At 55.3% G+C, this 21,477-nt stretch overlaps 1 pseudogene; it reads left to right on the top strand.

The window, feature by feature from the left end:
* The first annotated feature begins 3,137 nt into the window (after positions 1-3,137).
* Positions 3,138-20,455, top strand: LOC119105293 (glycogen phosphorylase-like; annotated as a pseudogene).
* The last annotated feature ends 1,022 nt before the right edge of the window (positions 20,456-21,477 follow it).

Here is a 21,477-nt window from a genome sequence, read left to right as displayed (position 1 = left end):
AGGCATCCGGACCAATGCAAATCGTTGCCCCCGGTCTTGCTTCTGTTTGCAAAATGGACCCCAAAGTTCAGACTGACAGGGAGCCAACTGTTCGCCGTTCGAGGTCTCTGGCCGAGTCAGACACACGCATTGTCTCAGGGCGCCCTCAAGAGGTACAAGAGGACCTTTGACTGATATTTCAGTTCACACCCTTACGGGCTGGGATTCTTTATGGGATCTACAGTCAATCCTTGGGCCCTGATACCCTCATACTAGGCCTTTGATAGTCTGTTCCATTGGGTCGTCCGTGCTAATCTTCGAGCCTCATCGAGCACTGCCCTTGGTCGCCTCGGTGCCCCTTGCGAGCACAGGACTCCCTATTGGGCGCTGTGGGCCCCTGACAGATACAGGGCCCCGGTTTGGTGGCTGAATGGGAAGTGGGCCCTCAGGCCCATACCCATACACCGATATGGAGTGGACTGTGCGGTGCTGTTGGTGCCTGACCGACGTATAGACCCATATCGACTTAGGGTGCCCTGATCGGTACAAAGAACCCCCTGGCTGTCATTGGAAGGTTCGTACCCACAGGCCGGGGCCCCCGGATAAAACTCCGTCCCAAGGGTGTCTATATGCATTATTTTGTGGGGGTACTGCCCTCCCCCTCCAATGTTGAGTTGGGCCCCCAATGTTGGCTTGCCCCCCCCCCCAATGTTTTTTGCCTGGAACACTGCCAAAAACGTGGGTAAAAAATGATCATAATACAAAGACTATCTTCTTTGACCTTTCTGCGTAGTGGCGTCTCGTGCCACTCTCATAACAAAAAGTCATGGTTGCTCTCACCACAAGATGCAAATTGTCACAGCTGAGCGGATGCACGACGCAAAAAACTTCACATGACTAGCGCCACAAGACATGCAATGGCTTGTAAGGTTAAAGTAAAAAGCTCTGGAATATGCGGATGACGTAAGTCCGTCATGGCTAACCCCGTCCCTGTCCCCACACAACCAAAATGCGTGCCCCCTCTCATGACCGCCATAGAAGAGCGCCATCGGCGCTCTAAGGTGGTCCCTAAAGAGGCGCCTTCAAGCGCCGATCAGAAGAAACACGAGCGCCCACTGCCTGGTCCCTGGATTCAGCCCTGCATGACTTCTATACTGCCTAAATTCAATATTTTTTTAAAAATAGATTATACAATGATTATAACATATATTGTCTTTAATCAAAATAAAGTGGGCTAAATCAAGCAAGAAAAATGGGCGAGGTAAGCTGTCGGTCCTTCGGTTTGGCCCCTCCCCTTCATAATTTACAAAAATTGACACCCTGCTCCGACGAGCCCTTTGTGTTCTTTGACACTCCAATCCAGCCCTTGGTGATAGGATCCGGTGGGTCGTCCAGGCTCTTTGGGCCTCCTCGAACACGGCCTCCGGACGAATTGGGGCTCTTTGCCAGCACAGGTCCCCGTTAGGCGCTGTGGGGCCCTAGTCAATGTAAATCGCTGGCTCCGCCTTTGTCCGCGCTTGGGAAATGGGCCATCAGCCGATGCCGCCACGAAGCCGACTGTGCGTTACTTATGGTGTCGGACCCACATATAGCTCCTTGTCTGCTCACGGGCCCTATATCAGCGCGTAGGGCCCTTTGGCTGGCATTTGAGTGCCCAGTCCTGCGGGACGGCCGCTGAATACGACCTCCAGCCGGCCTTTCAGGCCTTTGGGGCCTGCAAATCGGGCCCTTTATCGTAGGTCCCAGATGTGATGGTTCATTACCTAGAACTTTTCACGACAACGCACGTTGTGGTGACAATGTGCCTCCAATGCCTTTCGCTGCTGTTGAAGCTCATCACATTCAAACAAAAGATGTTTAACTGAAGGGGGACCATAACACGATTGGCACAGGGACGAGGGTGCTTTAAGTACAAATCACGTTTTTATTGAAGTGTGGTCAACGGGGAATGGTATTATGTCAGGAGACGTCAATGCTTCCTTGGCCAATGGGTCAACCCTTTCGTTCCCTGCGATGACCAGATGGCCTAGCGCCCACAAAGCTTTAATGTTTATGTCTTGTGTCATAAAGAATCCTACAGATTTGTGGCGTTGGCTAGGAAGTGGTGAGTGGAGTCGAGGTTAATAGGTGGCAGCAGGGCCGCCCTAGAACCCGATCAGATTGCTATGGGTAACTCGGTGCTAGTCAGCGACTTGCTCTCACAACGCAACAGCAAGGCGAATAATGGTGTCTGGGTCCCAAAACATTCCAAAGTTGGCCAGTTTGGCTTAAAATAGGGTCGTGTTGAGTGTTGTGCTGAAAGTCTGCATTCAGGTATAAAGAAACTCACTGTTATCAGCGACTTGCCCTCACAACGCACACTGCAATGTGAAGAATGGTGTGCTGTGTCTCAAGATTCCCAGTTGGTGACAGTTTGGCTCAAAATAGGGTCGTGTTGAAGTGTTGTGCTGAAAGACTGCATTCGGTATAAAGTCTTAAATTCCACTATATTTTGGTGATTTGTTTCACCTACTTGGTGGAAGCTTAGCCAGGCTAGTGGAAACTTTTCTTTGCAGACATCTCCTTTACGTATTTGGTACTTAAGTGTGCACAATGGTTAGCAGCTTTGTTAAATCGATGGTGAAACGGCCATATTGATGACAATAATCCGATCGGTGATGAAAGTGTTCGTTTGCTGTGATTCGTCCAGCCTGGAAGAAGTGCCTTTTTGGTTCCTTTTATTTAATTTTGGTGACCGGTTAATAGGGATGCTCTCCATACCACAGGCTGGCAAAAATCCCGGCAGCAGCGCCCACCTGGTGCAAGACGTGACAAAAAGGTGACTTTCCTGTCACTTGCCATGACGTAAGAAGAATACCAGGCCATAATTGGTGTTGACAAACGTGCTGAGTAAGATCGAACACGGCTAAGAAGCAACGTCTATGAGGCCCGCACTAAAAGAGGAAAAAGAAGAGAGACCCTCAATGCCAGCTGGTTGTCATCCGCCGGCAAGCCAGCGCGCAGAAGCAGAAGCTGTTCAGCAGACAGCGCATGTGTGGATCCTGCCAGACCTATCATTTGACCTTGCGTTCGCGCCCTTTCAAGCCAGTTTCTTGTGGGACGGGGAGGGGCGGGTGCCGTTCTCGGGGGTGGTGGTCTAGCTCGAAGATTGGGCAAGTGTTGGCCATTGCTTACCGCTTGGCGAGTGTCTTTGGCAATAACCAGCCATGTCGAAGATGCATCCGACCACGAGCGATTATGAGCGGCGTAAGCAAATCAGCGTCAGAGGAATAGCTCAAGTCGAAAATGGCCAACATCAAGAAAACTTTTAATCGGCATGTGCACTACACTCTAGTTAAGGACCGCAACGTTTGCAACCACGAGAGATTACTACTTTGCATTGGCCCACACCGTTCGCGACCACCTGGTCTCGCGATGGATAAGGACCTCAACAAAGCTATCACGACAAAGACCCCAAGGTAGGTGCATAACCTAAAGCATTTCTTGCCATTAGTTAAATACGTTCTATGTCTACGTTGGGTACTGGGGTGCATGTGGTCGGCATGGTTGGCAATGCCAATGGGTGGAGTGGATTAATTTGAAATGGGTTTCGCTTCCGTGGCTGACCAAGTAGGTAAAACAACGCGCGCATTGAACGGATGACCGTGCAGTTTTCATTGTTCAACTTCTTAATTTGGGCCTTAGCTCTAAAAATTCGAGATGTGCGCTAAAAAAAACACGACATGGGTCGCTTCCTGGTCGATTATTGGTGCAGCAATGAGTCAGACCGGTCAGACGTAAGAAGTGAGCAGTTATTTTTCGTTGAGTGTGTGATAGACGATGTATTCGCCTGCACCACAGTGATGTTCACGTTTTCGCCGCCGTCTCTCGTGCACGATGATTGGTGCAGCAATGGGTCAGACTGGTCGGACGTAATAAGTGTGGTTATTTTCTGTTGAGTGTATGATAGACGATGTATTCAAATGTACCATACGTTTTATGTTTACGTTTTCGCCGTCGTCAATCATTCTTGTCACGTTTTTGCCCCAAAATTTTGATTCCACGTCTCGCACCGGGGTGTGCGTGGGTGTGCGTGGCCGTGGCCGTGGCGTGGACACCGTGCGTGCATCGTCCATTCATGACGCACACTTGAAAATAGGATTGCGTGTTCTTTTTCGTCAGTCAGTGCCCGGTGTCCGGCAGTCGGTGTGCGTCTGGCATCGCTACAATTCCGGCCATACCGATATGAGGACCGGGCTTCTACAGATGTTTTTTCAACCTTCTGACAACTTACAAATTTTGTGTGTTGCGTGTTGTTCAAATGAGTTAAAATGTGGCAATCTTGCACTGTTGCACGACACCTCCACCTCACGAAACAGTTTGTTATCGATCTGTAAAGCATTACAGGAAAGTCGCATTAATGGCGCCACTTTCTGCCGTAAAATGCGTGACTGCGATCAGCAGTTCAAGAATGGTTGCCCGTCGAAGTTGTGGGTGGCCAAACCAGACCTCGGGCTGCAAAATTTCGAACGTCAAGCCGAGGTCGGCTTGTTGCTTGGCCCATAGTCATGGAAACCCAGACTGTTCTGTTCAAGGGGACCTCACTCCCTACACGCTCTAGAATGCACTTAGGAAATGAGCGGCCTCAGGCGGGTAGAGAGTTCTCTCTTGGTCGTCCGTTGAAAAGGATGCCGGATTCGTGATTACCGTTGCGACTCGGATCAATTTTAAGTCCGTAATTGTCTGCAGCTCTTCATGCCTGTGCTCTATAAGTGTTAATGTATAAGAGCATCGTAGCAAGCGGTAACCATTCGCCATATTGAGTCACCAGCATTTGTGAGAGAAGCGAACACCAGTTTTCCTCGGTCCTGGGCCCCAGATCCATAGAAAACATCGGCTGTAGCAAGAGATCCATCCCTTGGCTTTCCGCCAACGAGTTTGGTAAGGGCGTTATACAAACGAGCTTCATTTCGTCACCGAGCGCGTGTCGACTGCCTGCCTGGTCTGATAAGTATGTCAGCGTGGTTGCCGTACCCTGTGGTCTTTGCCCCGGCTGTAACCAACAGCTGGAGGGCGTTCACTTCCAGTCGATGCCTACAGTGGAACTCGTGGAATGCTGCGCTGCTTGAATGTGCACCTCATCGAATATTCAGTGTTGCAGAAGCGGCAGTGTGGGTCCCGGTGGTGTTTTGTGAGTGCCACAGGGCAGATCATTGGTGCGTTAATTGCTGGTACAGTTCTGTCCAAGCGTGGTTGTATGCTTACACGACACACTTCGTGAAGCTCGTTGCGAAAGAAGTCGCTGGGAGAATTTAACTATGATTGTAGACTTAACGTGTACGATTGTAGGATACGTCGGATTTTAAGTATCAAATACATCTTCCTAAACCGTCCGCAGGTCCTGGCACAACCCGTTCCAAATATACTTGCACTTGCTTCAGCAGCATTTAGTTGTCAGTTAAAACGTCTCTAACTCCAAAAGGCCGACTAATAAGCATCGGAATCTCCTCAGGCTAATATTCGATTTTCATTCACGTCGGCTCATAGGCATCGATTAGATCACTCAGGGTAGCAGCTTCGGCTGATTTGCACTGCCTCCAGAAATCGTGCACGTTGTAAACCGTATCCGGAATGGCAAGGCCAGCTTGGCAACTGGCCAAGCAGGCGAGGAGGGTCGATCAGATGGCCCTCTGGCCCTCCGTGGCTGATGCGGACAATCAGATGAAGTATTGGAAGGTTTCCAAGAAAGAGAGAGAGAGAAAAAACAAGTAGGGTGATGAGAGTACGTCCATATTGCGTTGTTTGCGTGATTCATAAGGCTTCATTACCACCTAACGTCTTTCTGACAACGTCCTTTCGTGGCCATTGATACCGGCATGTGTGATCGTTTGATCGCACCCCTGCGGTCCGACACCTGTGCCTGGCGTCAGGTGGAAGTGGAGGGACCGATTGGACGCGCCGCTGTGGGCACCTCGCTCACGCCGCCTGGCATCACTATAAATACTCTTGGCTGTCGGCCACGTGACCCGCGCCCTGCCCGCGCTCTGCATCGACAGACAATAGTGGGGTGGTCGGCAGCTGCTCGGTTCGGATGGGTCGTCATAGCACACGTCTTGTTGGGTCCCGACAGAACAGTGGCTGGTCCCAGTCTCGTCCCAGACAGATCGACCACCTGTGTGGGCTCTCCTGCGTTCTGGCCTCTGCTGTGTGCCAAACCCTTCGGCTGGAGGGATGCGACCGCACCCAAATTGGACAACGTTCGTGCTCAGCATCTGTTTGATGGCACCCGAAGAGGGGCGTATGTGCGTAACGCGTCTGTGTGTGCACTCAGGTTTTCCAAGTCCCGAGCTCTACATGTGGGATCTCCAGATTATAACGATCGTGGTTTTGGTGACCACATCCACATTACAGGACATTTTGGTGACTACGTCCACATCGCCACATCCGAGTGCTGTCCACGTGTCGTGTTGGTTGTTTGGACTGCTCATCGCTGCGTCACTGTGACTTCGGCTTGACCAGTGGCGTCAGGCTCACAGCCAGTCTCAAAGCCCGCTCCATCTAAAGCGACTCGACGGCTTCGCAGCTCAGTCTCAAAGCTCGCTCCATCTAAAGCGGCTCGACGGGGAAGTCTCTAAAGATCGCCACGGAATCCCCGTCCAAGCAGCGTCCCGTCAGGATGGCAGAAGCAGGAAATCCAACTGCTGACCTGTCCTCTCCGGGAGCTATGTGGTTGTAGGTGAGGTCAGGGTTGGGTCGTGTCAGGTCCTGCGTGGCATCCCTGCGAGGCGTCGGGACCCGGGACCGGCTGCGTCCTGAACTGTACACTGGCCCGCCGGGCGGCGGCCGGCCGGCCTGCTGGCCTGGACGGTTAAGCGGAGTACAGACTGCACGATGTATACGAAAGCCCCTCCGAGGCAAGGCGCGCATACCTGAGCCAAGGGCTCGGTTCCGCGCACTGGATCATGACATGTGTTTGTGACTGGCTCTGAACCCGTCCCCGTCCGTAATATCTGATCGAGGCGTTCATAGGCAGCCAACAAACCAGCTAGACAGATATGAAGACAACACCCTATCTTCGTATGCCAGCGAATGGTGAAAGTTGTAGTGTTTTGTGAAATGCATTGCAGCAGGTGCTTGCACACCCTTGCTTTCCAATATGCCGATCTAGGACGTCTATTTAATGCTCATTGAGATTCTGATGTGCTTTGAATCCCTCTCTTGAACTCCCTTGAATCCCTCCCTTGAACCCCTCTCCCTCCAAAAAAAAAATGTCGAAGACGTGGTTGATTGTAGTCGAACCACAATGCATGGTTTCAGTTGGCGACCGATCATCCTGGTATCAGCGCAGTCAGTGCAACCAGCCCCACTGGCATCGGATCCACGGACGTGATCAGTTTTAAACAGACCCTCCGGTCTGGCGACCCGCCCTGAGGACACAGCCTCGCTCTGGGTGACCGTGGCAGCCCGCTGTCCAGCGAGCCCCAGAGATTGGGTGCTGCCTGCCACCGTCGTGCGGGTGACAGTGGACATCCATACAGCTAGCGAGCATTGGGTGCTGCCTGCTACCGTCGTGCGAGTGACGGTGGACATCCATACAGCTAGCGAGCGTGCGAGACTCCCGCAGTGAAGCCCAAAATGAGGGTGCCTGCCGAGTATATTGTACGTAGCGTCCAGTGTACTTGCCTATTTAACAGCATCGACTCTGTGAGAGGCGAATGAGCCAGGCACAGACACAGCCATAACACGAAACACGGGCCGCCCTGCTATTGCTGAAATATTACTATAACGCCGCAATAGGGTCAGCGGAGCAAACAAAACTGCTTCAGTAGTTTGTCTTATTCCACATCTGCTGGGCCTGAGGATATATGGCTTCATTTGATTTTTTGCCGTGTTTTTCTTCGAAGAACAACTCTTGAATAAAGTTTTGCGTCGCCCTGGTAAACTTCAGACTAAAACTATTTCGGCAAATCTATGCCAATCCTGCGGCGGTATGGTAGGTAAAGCACCAACGGAAGATTCACCCTGCATTCCTGAGCTGTTGATGTGTCAAGGTCTCCATCGGGATTTTGCGCGTGTTTCACTTGCTCCCGGGCAAGGTATGGTGTCACGTTACCGGTTTTCGCCCTGAGCTGACCTGCAGGCTCGTGTTACAGCGCGTGTACTACCTGTCTCTGGAGTACTACATGGGACGCACCCTGCAGAACACCATGATTAACCTGGGTATCCAGAGCGCCTGCGACGAAGCCCTCTACCAGGTACCGCACTGTGCATGATTCTCAACTGACCTGTATTCCTCCCAGGTTCGTCAGGACCTGATGTCACCTGGTGGACCTGGTGCGAGATAGCGCCTTCATTCCCTCGTCACAGCTGGGGGAGGAGAGATGATTGGCAGGCAGTAAAGGTTTCCATTGACTTAAAAGGTCGACACAAAATCAAAACGGAAGGTCAAAATGACAAACGTAAGAAATCACAAAGCCTAAACAGTTACTCAAGTCCGACTGGGCAGGCCCTCGCGTGGGTCCTTTTTGAGTATTACATATTTTGAATATCAGTTAGAAAGGGCGAGAGGCGAATGGGCCAAAATTTTCTTCCTGTCCTGCCCTGCCCTGCCCTGTCATACCCGATCTCCCTCCCCCCATCGTTCACTCTTTTACACCAATGAAAAGTGGGCCGGGAAGGTCGTGAGGATGGTGATGATGATGCCGGTTTCGGGGTCAAAGGGCAACAGATTGGTGCCTTGCGTGCGGAGGCAGCAGGGAAGCCAAGATTCTGGTAGCATGCATGTGTAGACATCCTGTACAGCCTGCAGGGTGAATGCTGGAACGCTGGAGTCATATGCTAACGCCTATCTCGACTTGAAGTCAACTGTTAATCCACTCTGATAATCGCACAAGCAGTTCAGACCCGACTCAATTGGATAACTTTCGACACGACGTGTAAATGGAACCCCTGGCGCCGGACGGACTCATCACTGGTTCTGCGCTCGTCCGCCAGGTGGGTCTGGACATCGAAGAGCTGCAGGACATGGAGGAGGACGCCGGCCTGGGGAATGGCGGTCTGGGCCGCCTCGCCGCCTGCTTCCTTGACTCCATGGCCACCATCGGACTGGCCGCTTACGGCTACGGCATCCGCTACGAGTACGGCATCTTTGCGCAGAAGATCAAGGATGGTGGCCAGGTGAGTTTCCGGTGATGCGTGTCAAGTCCAAAGCCTTGTACGATTTAAGTCTGGTTAAGTGTGATGAAATGGCCCACCGCGTTATCACACGGACGTGTTTGAAGGAACTGGATGCTTCATACATGCTCCGTTTGCTTGCGGGCCCCGAATGATTGAAATGTTCCATCGCTTTCTGGCTCATGTCTCTGCCTTTCATTAAGCCTCATGTTCGCCCTTAACGATGCCGCATTTAAATGCACCTTCACCTGTAACATCGGTGTTATGAGAGGTCAGTCTACACACCATTCACCGCTCAGGTGTTCGGCCATCATTGTGACGTCATTTTGTCAGCGCCGCGTGAGTGTGTGTAACCACGCCTGTAATCTGTGGTGACAAACCACGATTTGTTGAGTCAATATGGAATATAAATGGGACGATGAATGGGAATTAAGAGAAGGGTGCGCTCTACGGACCAAATTGAAAGGGAGAAAATCTCATTTTATCAAAGTAGGGGGATATGTTTCCTTGAGTCACAGGGACGTCAGGGTGCCCTGGCCGCTCCCACTCCGCTAATGGCCTGGGGCGCTGACTGAGCGTCTGGGCGCCGGCAGACGGAGGAGCCCGACGACTGGCTGCGGTTCGGCAACCCCTGGGAGAAGGCTCGGCCCGAGTACGTCCTGCCCGTCTGCCTCTACGGCCGCATGGACAAGGGCAAGTGGATCGATAACCAGGTGGGTCCTGCGCAACGAGCTCACAAGCCACCGTTGGAGCCGTTAACGTTCGAATTGAGCATCACGTCTCAGAATACGGCCGTGCGTCTCAGCAGCGTCGGTGCTGCCGTGCGTCTCACTGGTGTCGATGCTGCCGTGCGTCTGGCCGGTGTCGATGCTGCCGTGCGTCTCACCGGTGTCGATGCTGCCGTGCGTCTGGCCGGTGTCGATGCTGCCGTGCGTCTCACTGGTGTCAATGCTGCCGTGCGTCTGGCCAGTGTCGATGCTGCCGTACGTCTGGCCAGTGTCGATGCTGCCGTGCGTCTGGCCGGTGTCGATGCTGCCGTGCGTCTCACCGGTGTCGATGCTGCCGTGCGTCTGGCCGGTGTCGATGCTGCCGTGCGTCTCACCGGTGTCGATGCTGCCGTGCGTCTCACCGGTGTCGATGCTGCCGTGGCGTCTCACTCCGGTGTCCGAATGCTGCCGTGCGTCTCACTGGTGTCGATGCTGCCGTGCGTCTGGCCGGTGTCGATGCTGCCGTGCGTCTGGCCGGTGTTGATGCTGCCGTGCGTCTCACCGGTGTCGATGCTGCCGTGCGTCTGGCCGGTGTCGATGCTGCCGTGCGTCTCACTGGTGCAATGCTGCAGTGCGTCTGGCCAGTGGTCAATGCTGCTGTGCGTCTGGCCAGTGTCGATGCTGTCGTGCGTCTGGCCGGTGTCGATGCTGCCGTGCGTCTGGCCGGTGTCGATGCTGCCGTGCGTCTCACCTGTGGTCGATGCTGCCGTGCGTCTCACTGGGGTCGATGCTGCCGTGCGTCTCACCGGTGTCGATGCTGCTGTGCGTCTGCCGGTGTCGATGCTGTCGTGCGTCTCACCGGTGCCGTCTCCTGGTGTCGATGCTGCCGTGCGTCTGGCCGGTGTCGATGCTGCCGTGCGTCTCACCGGTGTCGATACTGCCTTGCGGCTCACCGGGGGCTTCAATCGGACCCGTTTATGCCCAGGTGGTGTTCGCTCTGCCGTACGATACGCCGATTCCCGGCTACCAGAACAACGTGGTCAACACGCTGCGCCTGTGGTCGGCCATGTCGGCTGCCAGCTTCAACCTGCAGTTCTGTGAGTGATGTGATGACGTGCGGAGAACCCCGTGCGCATCACGCACGGGCTGACGGGCAGACACGGACAGACACGTCTTCTATTGTGATTAAAAATGATCTCAACCAAGTCAGATAAGTTGAAACAGACCGATGTAGTCAACCATCTCCGACATACGGCCAGGGACTGTGAAACCCGCAAAGTAAACTACATTGTCCTGACAAAAACAAGTCTCGGCGTACGTTAAACTATGCACTTGCGGGAGGGGAGCACCGAAAAGACATGCATGTATACACCACGACATCCCACTCACCAGAAATGCGTTAGTCGTGCACACTAACCTGTACTTACGCAAACCACACCTCACCTCTCTTGAAAAATACATCTAGATGCCTCACCACTCTTGAAAAATACATCGGAGACGTAGCACCCATCATCAGCATACAAAACAAGCCATTCACGTAACTAGCACTCTGCGACATGCGAGCCCCTCTCCCCCCTCCTCTCCCGCGAGCCTGCGCCTCCGTAATGCGCACCTAGCGGACCAGTGATCTTTCCATATGGTAAAATTTGAAACTTTCAAACACAAAACTGCTTCTGTAATTAGAGCATGCAGCATACTGGTGTTTATTTTTTTTAGATACCTCGAACAATTACCATGAATTTAAAATGGCATGACATGAAAATTACGAATGAATACCATGCCAGTATTTTAGTTCAATGAAACCGAACTTTCGTGTATGCGCTGCGCTTGTGACGGCATGTTTAGTGTAATAATTACCTTGAAATTGGTCATGGAAATGATCGAAACATTTGGGCAAACCGATGAACTTTTGTGACATTCGGTATCAACACACCGGAAACGACAAACACAAGACAATATAGTTTGAGTAAGCATCTGCAAATCGTGTCTAATGGCGATAAATGCATATGCGCTTCTCATATAATCAGGCACGCCTCGTAGCCATGGCAATCCGCACCTCGATCTTGCGCCACCCCGATCTAGGCAGGCTCGGGCGCACTCGTGGCCATGAGGACAGCTGGAAATGGGAATAGTTTAACCAGAACCTCCTGGTGTATTGATGGTAGATTATTGCCAGCATGAGAACTTTAAACCCATCGTGCCGAAAAACTCGGAGCTCAAGGCCTTCTTTGTTTGTGTCAACCATAACTTTCGATAGACATCGAAGAAGACTACTGGTGTGGTAGTTGTCGGGTGTGTTGGTGGACTTTTTCGATATGGGATGGGCATGTGCCTGCCTCCAGATCACTGGGTACGTTCCGGTGTTTATGCAGATATAAAACAGACTTGCGACCGCCTCACATATTACGTGTGCTGTGAGTTTCATGATTCTAGGTCATTTGGGGCGTAAGATTTGTTGGCGCCGAGAGGATTTAAAACGTCTAGGAACCAACTCCCCGTCATCGTTATATCGTCTAATGTAGGTAATGGCGCCCTGTCGTGAGTAATATCTAGAACATCACAGCCATCGCCGCCAATGCGCGATTGAGCAGGGAAAAAGTTATTGAGCGTCGCTACCTTGCATCCTTCATCTGTGATGCCATTTTCTTCGGCGTGCGCCGGGTGTGTGCCGCGTTTGTTGATCCGTCCACTGTCGCATGCTTGAGTCGCATAATTGACTTTGCTGTGCAATCTGGGCCTAGCCCGCAGTTCGAAGCCATGTCCTCATGCAACATCACTGACTGTGTGCTCAAAACAGTCCACGTTCTCAGACTTGGTCTTGGGCTGCATGAAAAGTGCCGAATACAAACCTTTTAACAGCCATTTGGTGACTTGGCTGTCACAAATCTACCTCAGCCTCCCGGTTCATGCAAATATATTCACTAGGAAGCGAACTGTTCGGGTCCAATTGAGTTCCGCTCCTCGAGCAGCCGTGACGGTTCGGATCGATTTTCGTGAACTTTGAGACCCAAGTTCGTTGGTTCCACCCCACTCGTTCTATTCATGCACCACAGAGCCGAGTATGGTGTTGGGCGGTCATTCATGTGCACGATCCGTCATGCAGCATCTCCAATAATTATCGGGGCATTTTGTGCAGCTGATCAAGAGAGGGGATGAAGAACTGACGAAAGGACAGCAGAGGCGCGTAGTTGAACCTTGAGTGAGGTGTGGTCATTGAAAGAATTGTTCCGTGCTTCGCAGTCAACAATGGCGACTACATTCAGGCGGTATTGGACCGTAACCTAGCGGAGAACATAACACGCGTGCTGTACCCGAACGACAATTTCTTCGAGGGCAAGGAGCTGCGACTGAAGCAGCAGTACTTCATGGTGGCGGCCACCATACAGGTATGTACTTGCCAGCACGTGCCGGAGCAACAGACCCAGACGCTGAGGCAGTCGCACGCGCAGATGTGGACAGTGCGCACCGAGCCTAGATGTTCTTGCGGAGACGTCTGCGAGGCTGGCGGTTTGAGGTGGGGTCCCCTCCGCCACCAGACGCCATCTCACGGGAACGGTGCGAGCGACAGCTGACCGTTCTGTGGCGGCGCCGACCGGCCATCGCTGCCAGCCTGGGATTTGTGACGGCACGCCGTCGCGCGCCGGGTCGAGCCGCTCGTGAGTCCGGCCGGTGTGACCCGTGACTCTGGCACTCGGTCACGTGGCGTGTCGTGACGCCGCGCCGCCACCGGCAGGACGTGCTGCGCCGCTTCAAGGCGTCTACGTACGGCTCGCGCGAGCCGAAACGCGTCTCGTTCGAGACGTTCCCGGACAAGGTGGCCATCCAGCTGAACGACACGCACCCGTCGCTGGCCATCCCGGAGCTGATGCGCGTCTTCCTGGACGTCGAGAAGCTCTCCTGGGACGAGGTGGGTGAACGCGGTCCGAGCCCGGCCGTCCCCAGCCTCCCTGTGGCTACTGGGGCCGGGTACGCGTCCATCGTCCTCGCTGGTGTCTGCTGATGGTAGCCGAACGTGTCGGAGAAATCAATCGTTTAGGCCGTGGTTTTGTGTGTTATCGCATAATCAGCAAAATGGCACCAGCAGGCGCGTGTTATCGGGCTATGCAGTCGGCGTCTGCTGTGTGTGGCTGGCGTACGCGATATGCAGGACGCGCTGGCCAGCGCTGCACACGTACGGTGACCGGCCCTTTGTGTGCCCATCGACAGGCCTGGGGGCTAGTCACCCGCACCTGCGCCTACACCAATCACACGGTGCTGCCAGAGGCGCTGGAGCGCTGGCCGGTCAGCATGCTGGGCAACATGCTGCCCCGACACCTGGAAATCATCTACGAGATCAACTGGCGCTTCCTGGACGAGGTGCGGCAGCGAACGACTGGATGTCGGGCTAATGTTTCGTCAGACCCAGAGCAGCTGCTGCAGAAAGGCGCTCCTTGTCATGGAAAGGCCTACGGTGTAATGGTTAAATAGTGCTGGGCTACCTTCCGTTGCCCTTTGTCTTACGTTCGTTTGGCCATAGGCCCCCACTACCGACAGGTGCATCTGGTGAATGCATCTGTCGGCAGTCGGCCCCTTTATGAGCCGCCGTCGGTGGAGGAGCAGCTCGCTTGTTATATCACCTTGCGTCTTGACATACCGCCTCTTCGTTGACCCGCCTGTGGGATGCCGCTGAGTGCCAGGTTACCTCCCTCCGCGCACTGGCCACGTACTGCTGGCGGCCGTGTCCGCCGTCTGGACAGTGCCCGTGCTCCGGCCGATGCCCCTGCTGCGGCTGGTGCCCCTGCTGCGGCCGGTGCCCCTGCTGCGGGCCTGGTGCCCCTGCTGCGGCCGGTGCCCCTGCTGCGGCCGGTGCCCCTGCTGCTGCGGCCGGCTTGCCCCCTGCTGCGGCTGGTGCCCCTGGTGCGGCTGGTGCCCCTGCTGCGGCCGGTGCCCCTGCTGCGGCCGGTGCCCCTGCTGCGGCCGGTGCCCCTGCTCCGGCCGTGCCGGCGGCGGTGCCCCCCGCTTCAGGGGCGCCCCGAGCGGCGGGCCCGCGGCTTGACGCGCCGCCCCGGCCGCCGCAGGTGAACCACCGCTGGCCGGGTGACTTGGACCGGCTGAAGCGCATGTCGCTGGTGGAGGAGGACGGCGAGAAGCGCGTCAATATGGCCCACCTAGCCATTGTAGGCTCGCACGCCGTCAACGGCGTGGCAGCCATCCACTCGGAGATCATCAAACGCGATGTGTAAGCCCGCCACCACTGGCCACGGCGCCTCGGAAACGGTCCCTGGCCTGCTTCTGTGGGGATGTGTCACACTCCAGGTGTTGGGGGGCGCGTTGAACTCCGTTTTTCTCGGAGTTGAGTTCCAGTTTGCGGTTCTTTTGGGATGGAATTGTAGTTGGGCAATCTGGACTTGTCACGGACTTCAAGCGTATCTCGTGGAGAAGCTGGGCAGAGACTGGTAGCAGCTTCGAGTATTTTAAGTGCGTGTATTACATGAATATGTTGTGCGATTGCGCTTGCGTACGTCCGCATTCTGTCATGACAATGTTCGTTTAACTTTGGAGACATTCAATGCCGCGTGACCTCGATGTTCGGGCACGGTGAAGATGACCGTTCTCCTCGACAGATTCAAGGACTTCAGTGAGATGACGCCGGAAAAGTTCCAGAACAAGACGAACGGCATCACGCCGCGCCGCTGGCTGCTGCTCTGTAACCCGGGCCTGTCGGACGTCATCGCTGACGTGGGTGGAGAGACGTCCCCCGCTCGGAGCGACGCCGGCCGGTATCTCTAGTCGGCTGGTCGCTGCGCATTCTGTGGAGTCGTCTTCCGCGCGTCGTAGAAAGCCTGGGGCTGGAACAGTTCGGAAGGCTGCACCAAGAGGCTGGGTGGTAAAGGCTTGGCCTGCATGGACGGTGCGGATTTCGACAAAATTCAGACCGCCAGGACCGCCGTGATTTTACCGCTTGCTTTAGTCTCATGAGATCGACCGAGGCTGAAACCTGGTATGGTGCATTCCAGCACCAACTTTTGGAGCATCGGAGGCATTGAAGAGTTGAAACCCGTCATGACCTTGAGAAGTAGAATGTTAGACGCTGGGTCCCCAAATTATTGTGGTTGAGCTGGTTTATTGTTTTTAGAGATAACATAACGTCTGATGGTATCAGAAAGCTGTGAACTAGCGTCGGAATTACTAATTTTGCTGCATCAGGAGCCCCTTGAGCGCTGGGACTCCCTCATTTCTCAACGTCAATCTTTGGGAGATGGTGGCTCTGTTCACGACTATCTCCACGGGCTGGCATTTCAGAAAATCGGCGAGGATTGGATCATTCACCTGGAACAGCTGACCAAGCTGAAAGACTTGGTGAACGACGCCGCCTTCGTGCGTGCCGTGCAGAAGGTGAAGCAGGAGAACAAGATGAACGTGGCCAACATGCTGACCAAGCAGTACGATGTCCAGGTCAACCCAGCCTCCATGTTCGACATCCAGGTCGGTGGAGGACCACCAGGTATTCAGCATGAGTTGTGACCGGGCTGGTTGGCGTGTCGGCTGCTCTTGTTTTTGCACAGCCATTTCATAAATTTGAAGCTGCAGTCCGTCAGGCGTCGGTGCATGACACGAACGGCCCGGCGGCCGGGTAAACCGCCGATAAATTGGCAACTGCAGACCTGCAGCCGTCGCCGCATGATGTCAGACCCCGAGCGGCGCCGCAGCGGCAGCACAAACACCAGCCGGGCCCGGAACCTCTCCCTATGACCGGTAGTTACGACGCTGCCGTATGCGTCGAGAGTGTGTTTGCCTGCTCCAGGTGAAGCGGATCCACGAGTACAAGCGCCAGCTGCTCAACTGCATGCACGTCATCACGATGTACAACCGGATCAAGAAGGACCCAGCCGCGGCGTGGGTGCCGCGTACGGTGATGGTCGGCGGTAAGGCGGCGCCTGGCTATCACATGGCCAAGCAGATCATCCGACTCATCATCGCCGTCGGCAACATCGTCAACAACGACCCCGCCGTCGGCGACAAACTCAAGGTCAGTCCTTCTGACCTGATGGGGGACGCGTTGCACCCGTTGGTGGGTCGTGCGAGCAGAGATGCGGTGTCCCGTCTTGTTTGACGTCTGGCAGTGGGCTCGTTATCCGGATCGGTCTGCTCGGTTTGAATGAAGATGTTTTAAGCGATATCGCCACGTTTGAATGCGGGCTTGGTTGCTCTGACAGCGCAGACGTTAATTCATTCTGTCACGCCTTCGCGCGTGTTTGTATCCCTGGCGGTGTTTGAGATGCTAGCTGAAATCGAAAAGCTGGTTACTTGTTTGCTATATAAACGGTTTTGTGCACATTGATGGGTGTTGTGACAGCGATGTGACCGGGCGGATCGAGACCGCGTGCGTTTAGGACGCGGACCGTCGGCAGGAATGTGGAGCCAGTGACTACCCCCGCCGCAGGAACAAACGAGCGATGAACCCTGCGATCGTCTGTCGCCCGTCGGCGGACTCACGGTCCTCTCCCGGACAGGTGATCTTCCTGGAGAACTACCGGGTGACGCTGGCGGAGCGCATCATCCCGGCGGCCGACCTGAGCGAACAGATCTCCACGGCCGGCACCGAGGCGTCCGGCACCGGCAACATGAAGTTCATGCTGAACGGCGCGCTCACCGTCTGGCACTCTGGACGGCGCCAACATCGAGATGCGCGACGAGATGGGGCCCGACAACATCTTCATCTTTGGTTGGTGCCGGTGGTCCAGTGCCGTGATAGAAGTGACCCACCTGGCCGTCATGATCTTTCACGGCGATGCGGCCTGTGGCGTTTCCGATCGGTATTAAGCTCCTTGCGCCTTTCCTTTTTGGTTTTTGTTTTTGCATGATAATTGTCCGATGAAAAGGTATTAATGACTGGGGACGGAGGGACGCGCAAATAGTTTTACTTACTAAAACTGATCTGTTTTGGTAAGCGGAAGTGAAGTTGGTAAACAGCTGTCATGTCACAGCGATGCTCATGCTGAACGGTGTCCCGCTGGATAGCTGTATTGTGATTAATGGTCGTTAGGCCACGCCCCACGTGGATCCGCCCATTCGCTTCACACTGACATCCAGTCGCAAACAAAGCTGACGTCGGGTCAGTATGAGCCACGAGTGTCGGCCTCTGCGGAATTCCGTGTAAAGAGCAGAGCGGTCCCACTCATCAGAGCCAGCGAGCAGCCGGCGGCACAGCATGACACAGGGGGCCGGTGGGCGGGTGGCTCGCCCGCCACAGCGCCAAGTCAGCTGTGCAGAGCGGCGCCGCGAAGTGCGCAGCCGGCGCCAAACTGCACGCTATTCCCCTCAGAGCGGAGCACGTCCATTGTCCCGACAAAATACAGCCGGCTCAGGTTCTGTGGCCTGGCCGCACAGCGGCCGCTGCAGGCCCTCGGCCGGGCTTCGCTCGGGCCCAAGGCTCACGGGCGGAGAGATGCGTCATCGGTGTCGCTGCTGCCTCACCGCCGTCCCGTCTCAGCAGGGGTCGGCCGGGCTTCGTTCGGGCCCAAGGCTCACGGGCGGAGAGATGCGTCATCGTCGTCGCTGCTGCCTCAGCGCCGTCCCGTCTCAGCAGGCCCTCGGCCGGGCTTCGCTCGGGCCCAAGGCTCACGGGCGGAGAGATGCGTCATCGGCGTCGCTGCTGCCTCAGCGCCGTCCCGTCTCAGCAGGCCCTCGGCCGGGCTTCGCTCGGGCCCAATGCTCACGGGCGGAGAGACGCGTCATCGGTGTCGCTGCTGCCTCAGCGCCGTCCCGTCTCAGCAGGCGCTCGGCCGGGCTTCGCTCGGGCCCAAGGCTCACGGGCGGAGAGATGCGTCATCGGTGTCGCTGCTGCCTCAGCGCAGTCCCGTCTCAGCAGGGGTCGGCCGGGCTTCGCTCGGGCCCAAGGCTCATTGGCGGAGAGATGCGTCATCGGTGTCGCTGCTGCCTCAGCGCCGTCCCGTCTCAGCAGGCGCTCGGCCGGGCTTCGCTCGGGCCCAAGGCTCACGGGCGGAAGGATGCATTATCGGCGTCGCTGCTGCCTCAGCGCCGTCCCGTCTCAGCAGGCCCTCGGCCGGGCTTCGCTCGGGCCCAAGGCTCACGGGCGGAGAGATGCGTCATCGGCGTCGCTGCTGCCTCAGCGCCGTCTCGTCTCAGCAGGCGCTCGGCCGGGCTTCGCTCGGGCCCAAGGCTCACGGGCGGAGAGATACGTCATCGGTGTCGCTGCTGCCTCAGCGCCGTCCCGTCTCAGCAGGTCCTCGGCACGGTCGTGTCTTACGATCCCGCTTGTCCGGCACTGCTGCTAGCCGACAGCCCGCTGTTTAGGGCGTGCTCTGACATCTACGTGGTGGCCTCCGTCTTGCACGTGTGATGCTGGCGCGCGCTGACAGGTTACTGGCCGGTCGTAGGCTACCGCCGCGGCCGACCAGGCCGGCCAGCGCCGCCGGAGATCTAACTTCCTGCGGTCCGCTCGGCCAGGTATGACCGTGGACGAGGTGGAGGCGCTGAAGCGACGCGGCTACAACGCGCACGAGTACTACAACCGGCTGCCCGAGCTACGCCAGTGCATCGACATGATCAGCAGCGGCTTCTTCTCGCCGCACGACCTCAATCAGTTCAAGGACGTGGTGGACATGCTGATTGAACCACGATCGCTTCCTGCTGTTCGCCGATTACGAGGCCTACATCCGCTGTCAGGACGAGGTTGACAAGCTCTACATGGTGAGTGCCCGGTTCTGGAGTGCGCGGTGCTGCGGCGTCCTGCGGAGTTGATCAGTCCTGGAAGGTATTGGAAGGTACAGGCCTCCGTGAGACCTTACGTTCTGTTTCAGGACGTTCGGGTGTGAGCATTTCAAATGTATTATGACTGGTTTCAAGCAATAGGTCGGCTACTATTTCGTGTTGTGTGCTAATATGCTTGTGCCGTGTATTTCTTTTATCTTGTCACTAGGTGTCGTGCGCCGACCCAGAGCCTGGGATAGCCGCTTCGACGCGTACATTAACCCTGAGCCGCATTACCGAGTCGTGCCCTTGCAGAACCCGGACGCTTGGACGAAGAAGGCCATCATGAACATCGCGTCGTCGGGCAAGTTTTCGAGCGACCGCACGATCGCCGAGTACGCGCGTGACATCTGGGGCGTGGAGCCCAGCTGGGAGAAGATGCCGCCGCCGGACCAGCCCCGCGAGTAGCCGCTCCTCCGGCCGCCGGCGCCGGCCGCTGTAGGGTTGTGAGGCCGGCCCAGCAGCGGGTCGGGCTGTCCAGTCGGGCTGGAAATTTCTGCGTCTGCGGAGGGCTTGGGGTGAGTTAGACCGCCGTCTAGTCAAGGAAACAGGGAGCAGCATGGTTGTGCTTCACCGGAGTCATCGCTGTGTTTTCAGTCGCGTCGGCACGGATTGGTCCCAATATGCTGTGAAAATGCTGCCAGGATTGTTGTCTTGTTAAGATGTTTACGCAATTTTGCGGGTGTCTTGCGTTTGTTTTTTAGATGGCAAAGACGGACTCGGTGTGGTGATGACCGTGATGAAGAGGAAACTAAGTGTAAAGGTTGGCGTGGTGCGTGATATGAAAATTGCCGCCGTCGTTGAAAATTGACTGTTGTGACTACCGTCATGCGTGTGGAATCCCAATATACCAGGAAAATGAATTTTGTTTTGATACATCTTGCTTATAACTTGAGTCGCTGCTATGGATTGGACAAAACTGAGCCTTTTGAAGGGTTGAACAGGTGGCTTATTAAGAGCGTGCTCTATCCTTTCAATGTGTCGATGGTGGGCTCACAACTTACATATCCCGATTAAAATACCACTTTAGGATCCTTGAAAGCGGCTAAAGAAATAAATGCTTCATTGCACATATCGTGAGACCCTCTGCCGACTAATTGCAACATTGACGCGCGATGCCCGAATTGTTCGGGAAAGTGGACTTTTGGCAGTACAGTTGGCTAGCATTCGCCGACTATGAAGAGAAATATACTAACAATTACGCAACAATGAACGGAAAAACAGCTCTCTATCCGGCGGTCCCAACTTTCCAGATGGCTGTTGAGAAGACTGCATGCGCGGCGGTTAATCACTAGAACGGTGTGTGGTGCCGCCTGAGCCGTCTGTTAGCTGCGATCCTAGCGAGGAGTCCGAGGCTCCGATGACAGCCCTTTTTGAAGCTGTTCCGATCTTGAACTGCCTCTCTCGGTCGCTGGAATATCTTTTCGAAGGCTGCCAGCCGCTAGAATAGCAAAAAGGAAACGGTGGTCAAAAGTCACGGATCTGGTAAGTTGTGCGTGTTTTTGTCAGCTGTGAGAAGTCCTGCAGCATCTTGTCGCCCCGCGCAACATCGTGCCTAGACATGTGTTGCAGCGTCAGTTCACGTAAGCAGGTCACAAAGACGAAAACGAATGACTCATCAACTTATCAAGGTTTCCAATCGCAAAAAATTGTGACTTTACATGCACGCGCTTTTGGCACGCCGAGGACACCGTCACCGATCGTGCGTGCCAAACTGCGCGCGAGCGGGAGGGGGGAAGGGGTGCGCGGGTCAGGCTCATGACGCCAACGCCCAGTGTCGTACAGCGAAGCGCGTAACCGTCTGCATGATGTCCGCGCATCCTCGCACGCCCGGCTCGGAGATGGCGCCACCTTTCCTGCCGGCAGGGGCGCTGTGCCCGCCCGA

This window comes from Pollicipes pollicipes, unplaced genomic scaffold (assembly GCF_011947565.3).
Source record: "Pollicipes pollicipes isolate AB1234 unplaced genomic scaffold, Ppol_2.1 Scaffold_2555;HRSCAF=2994_pilon_pilon_pilon, whole genome shotgun sequence".
Classification (NCBI taxonomy): Eukaryota; Metazoa; Arthropoda; class Thecostraca; order Pollicipedomorpha; family Pollicipedidae; genus Pollicipes; species Pollicipes pollicipes.
Note: the sequence above shows the minus strand (reverse complement) of the source record. Positions and strands in the feature narration are given on the sequence as shown.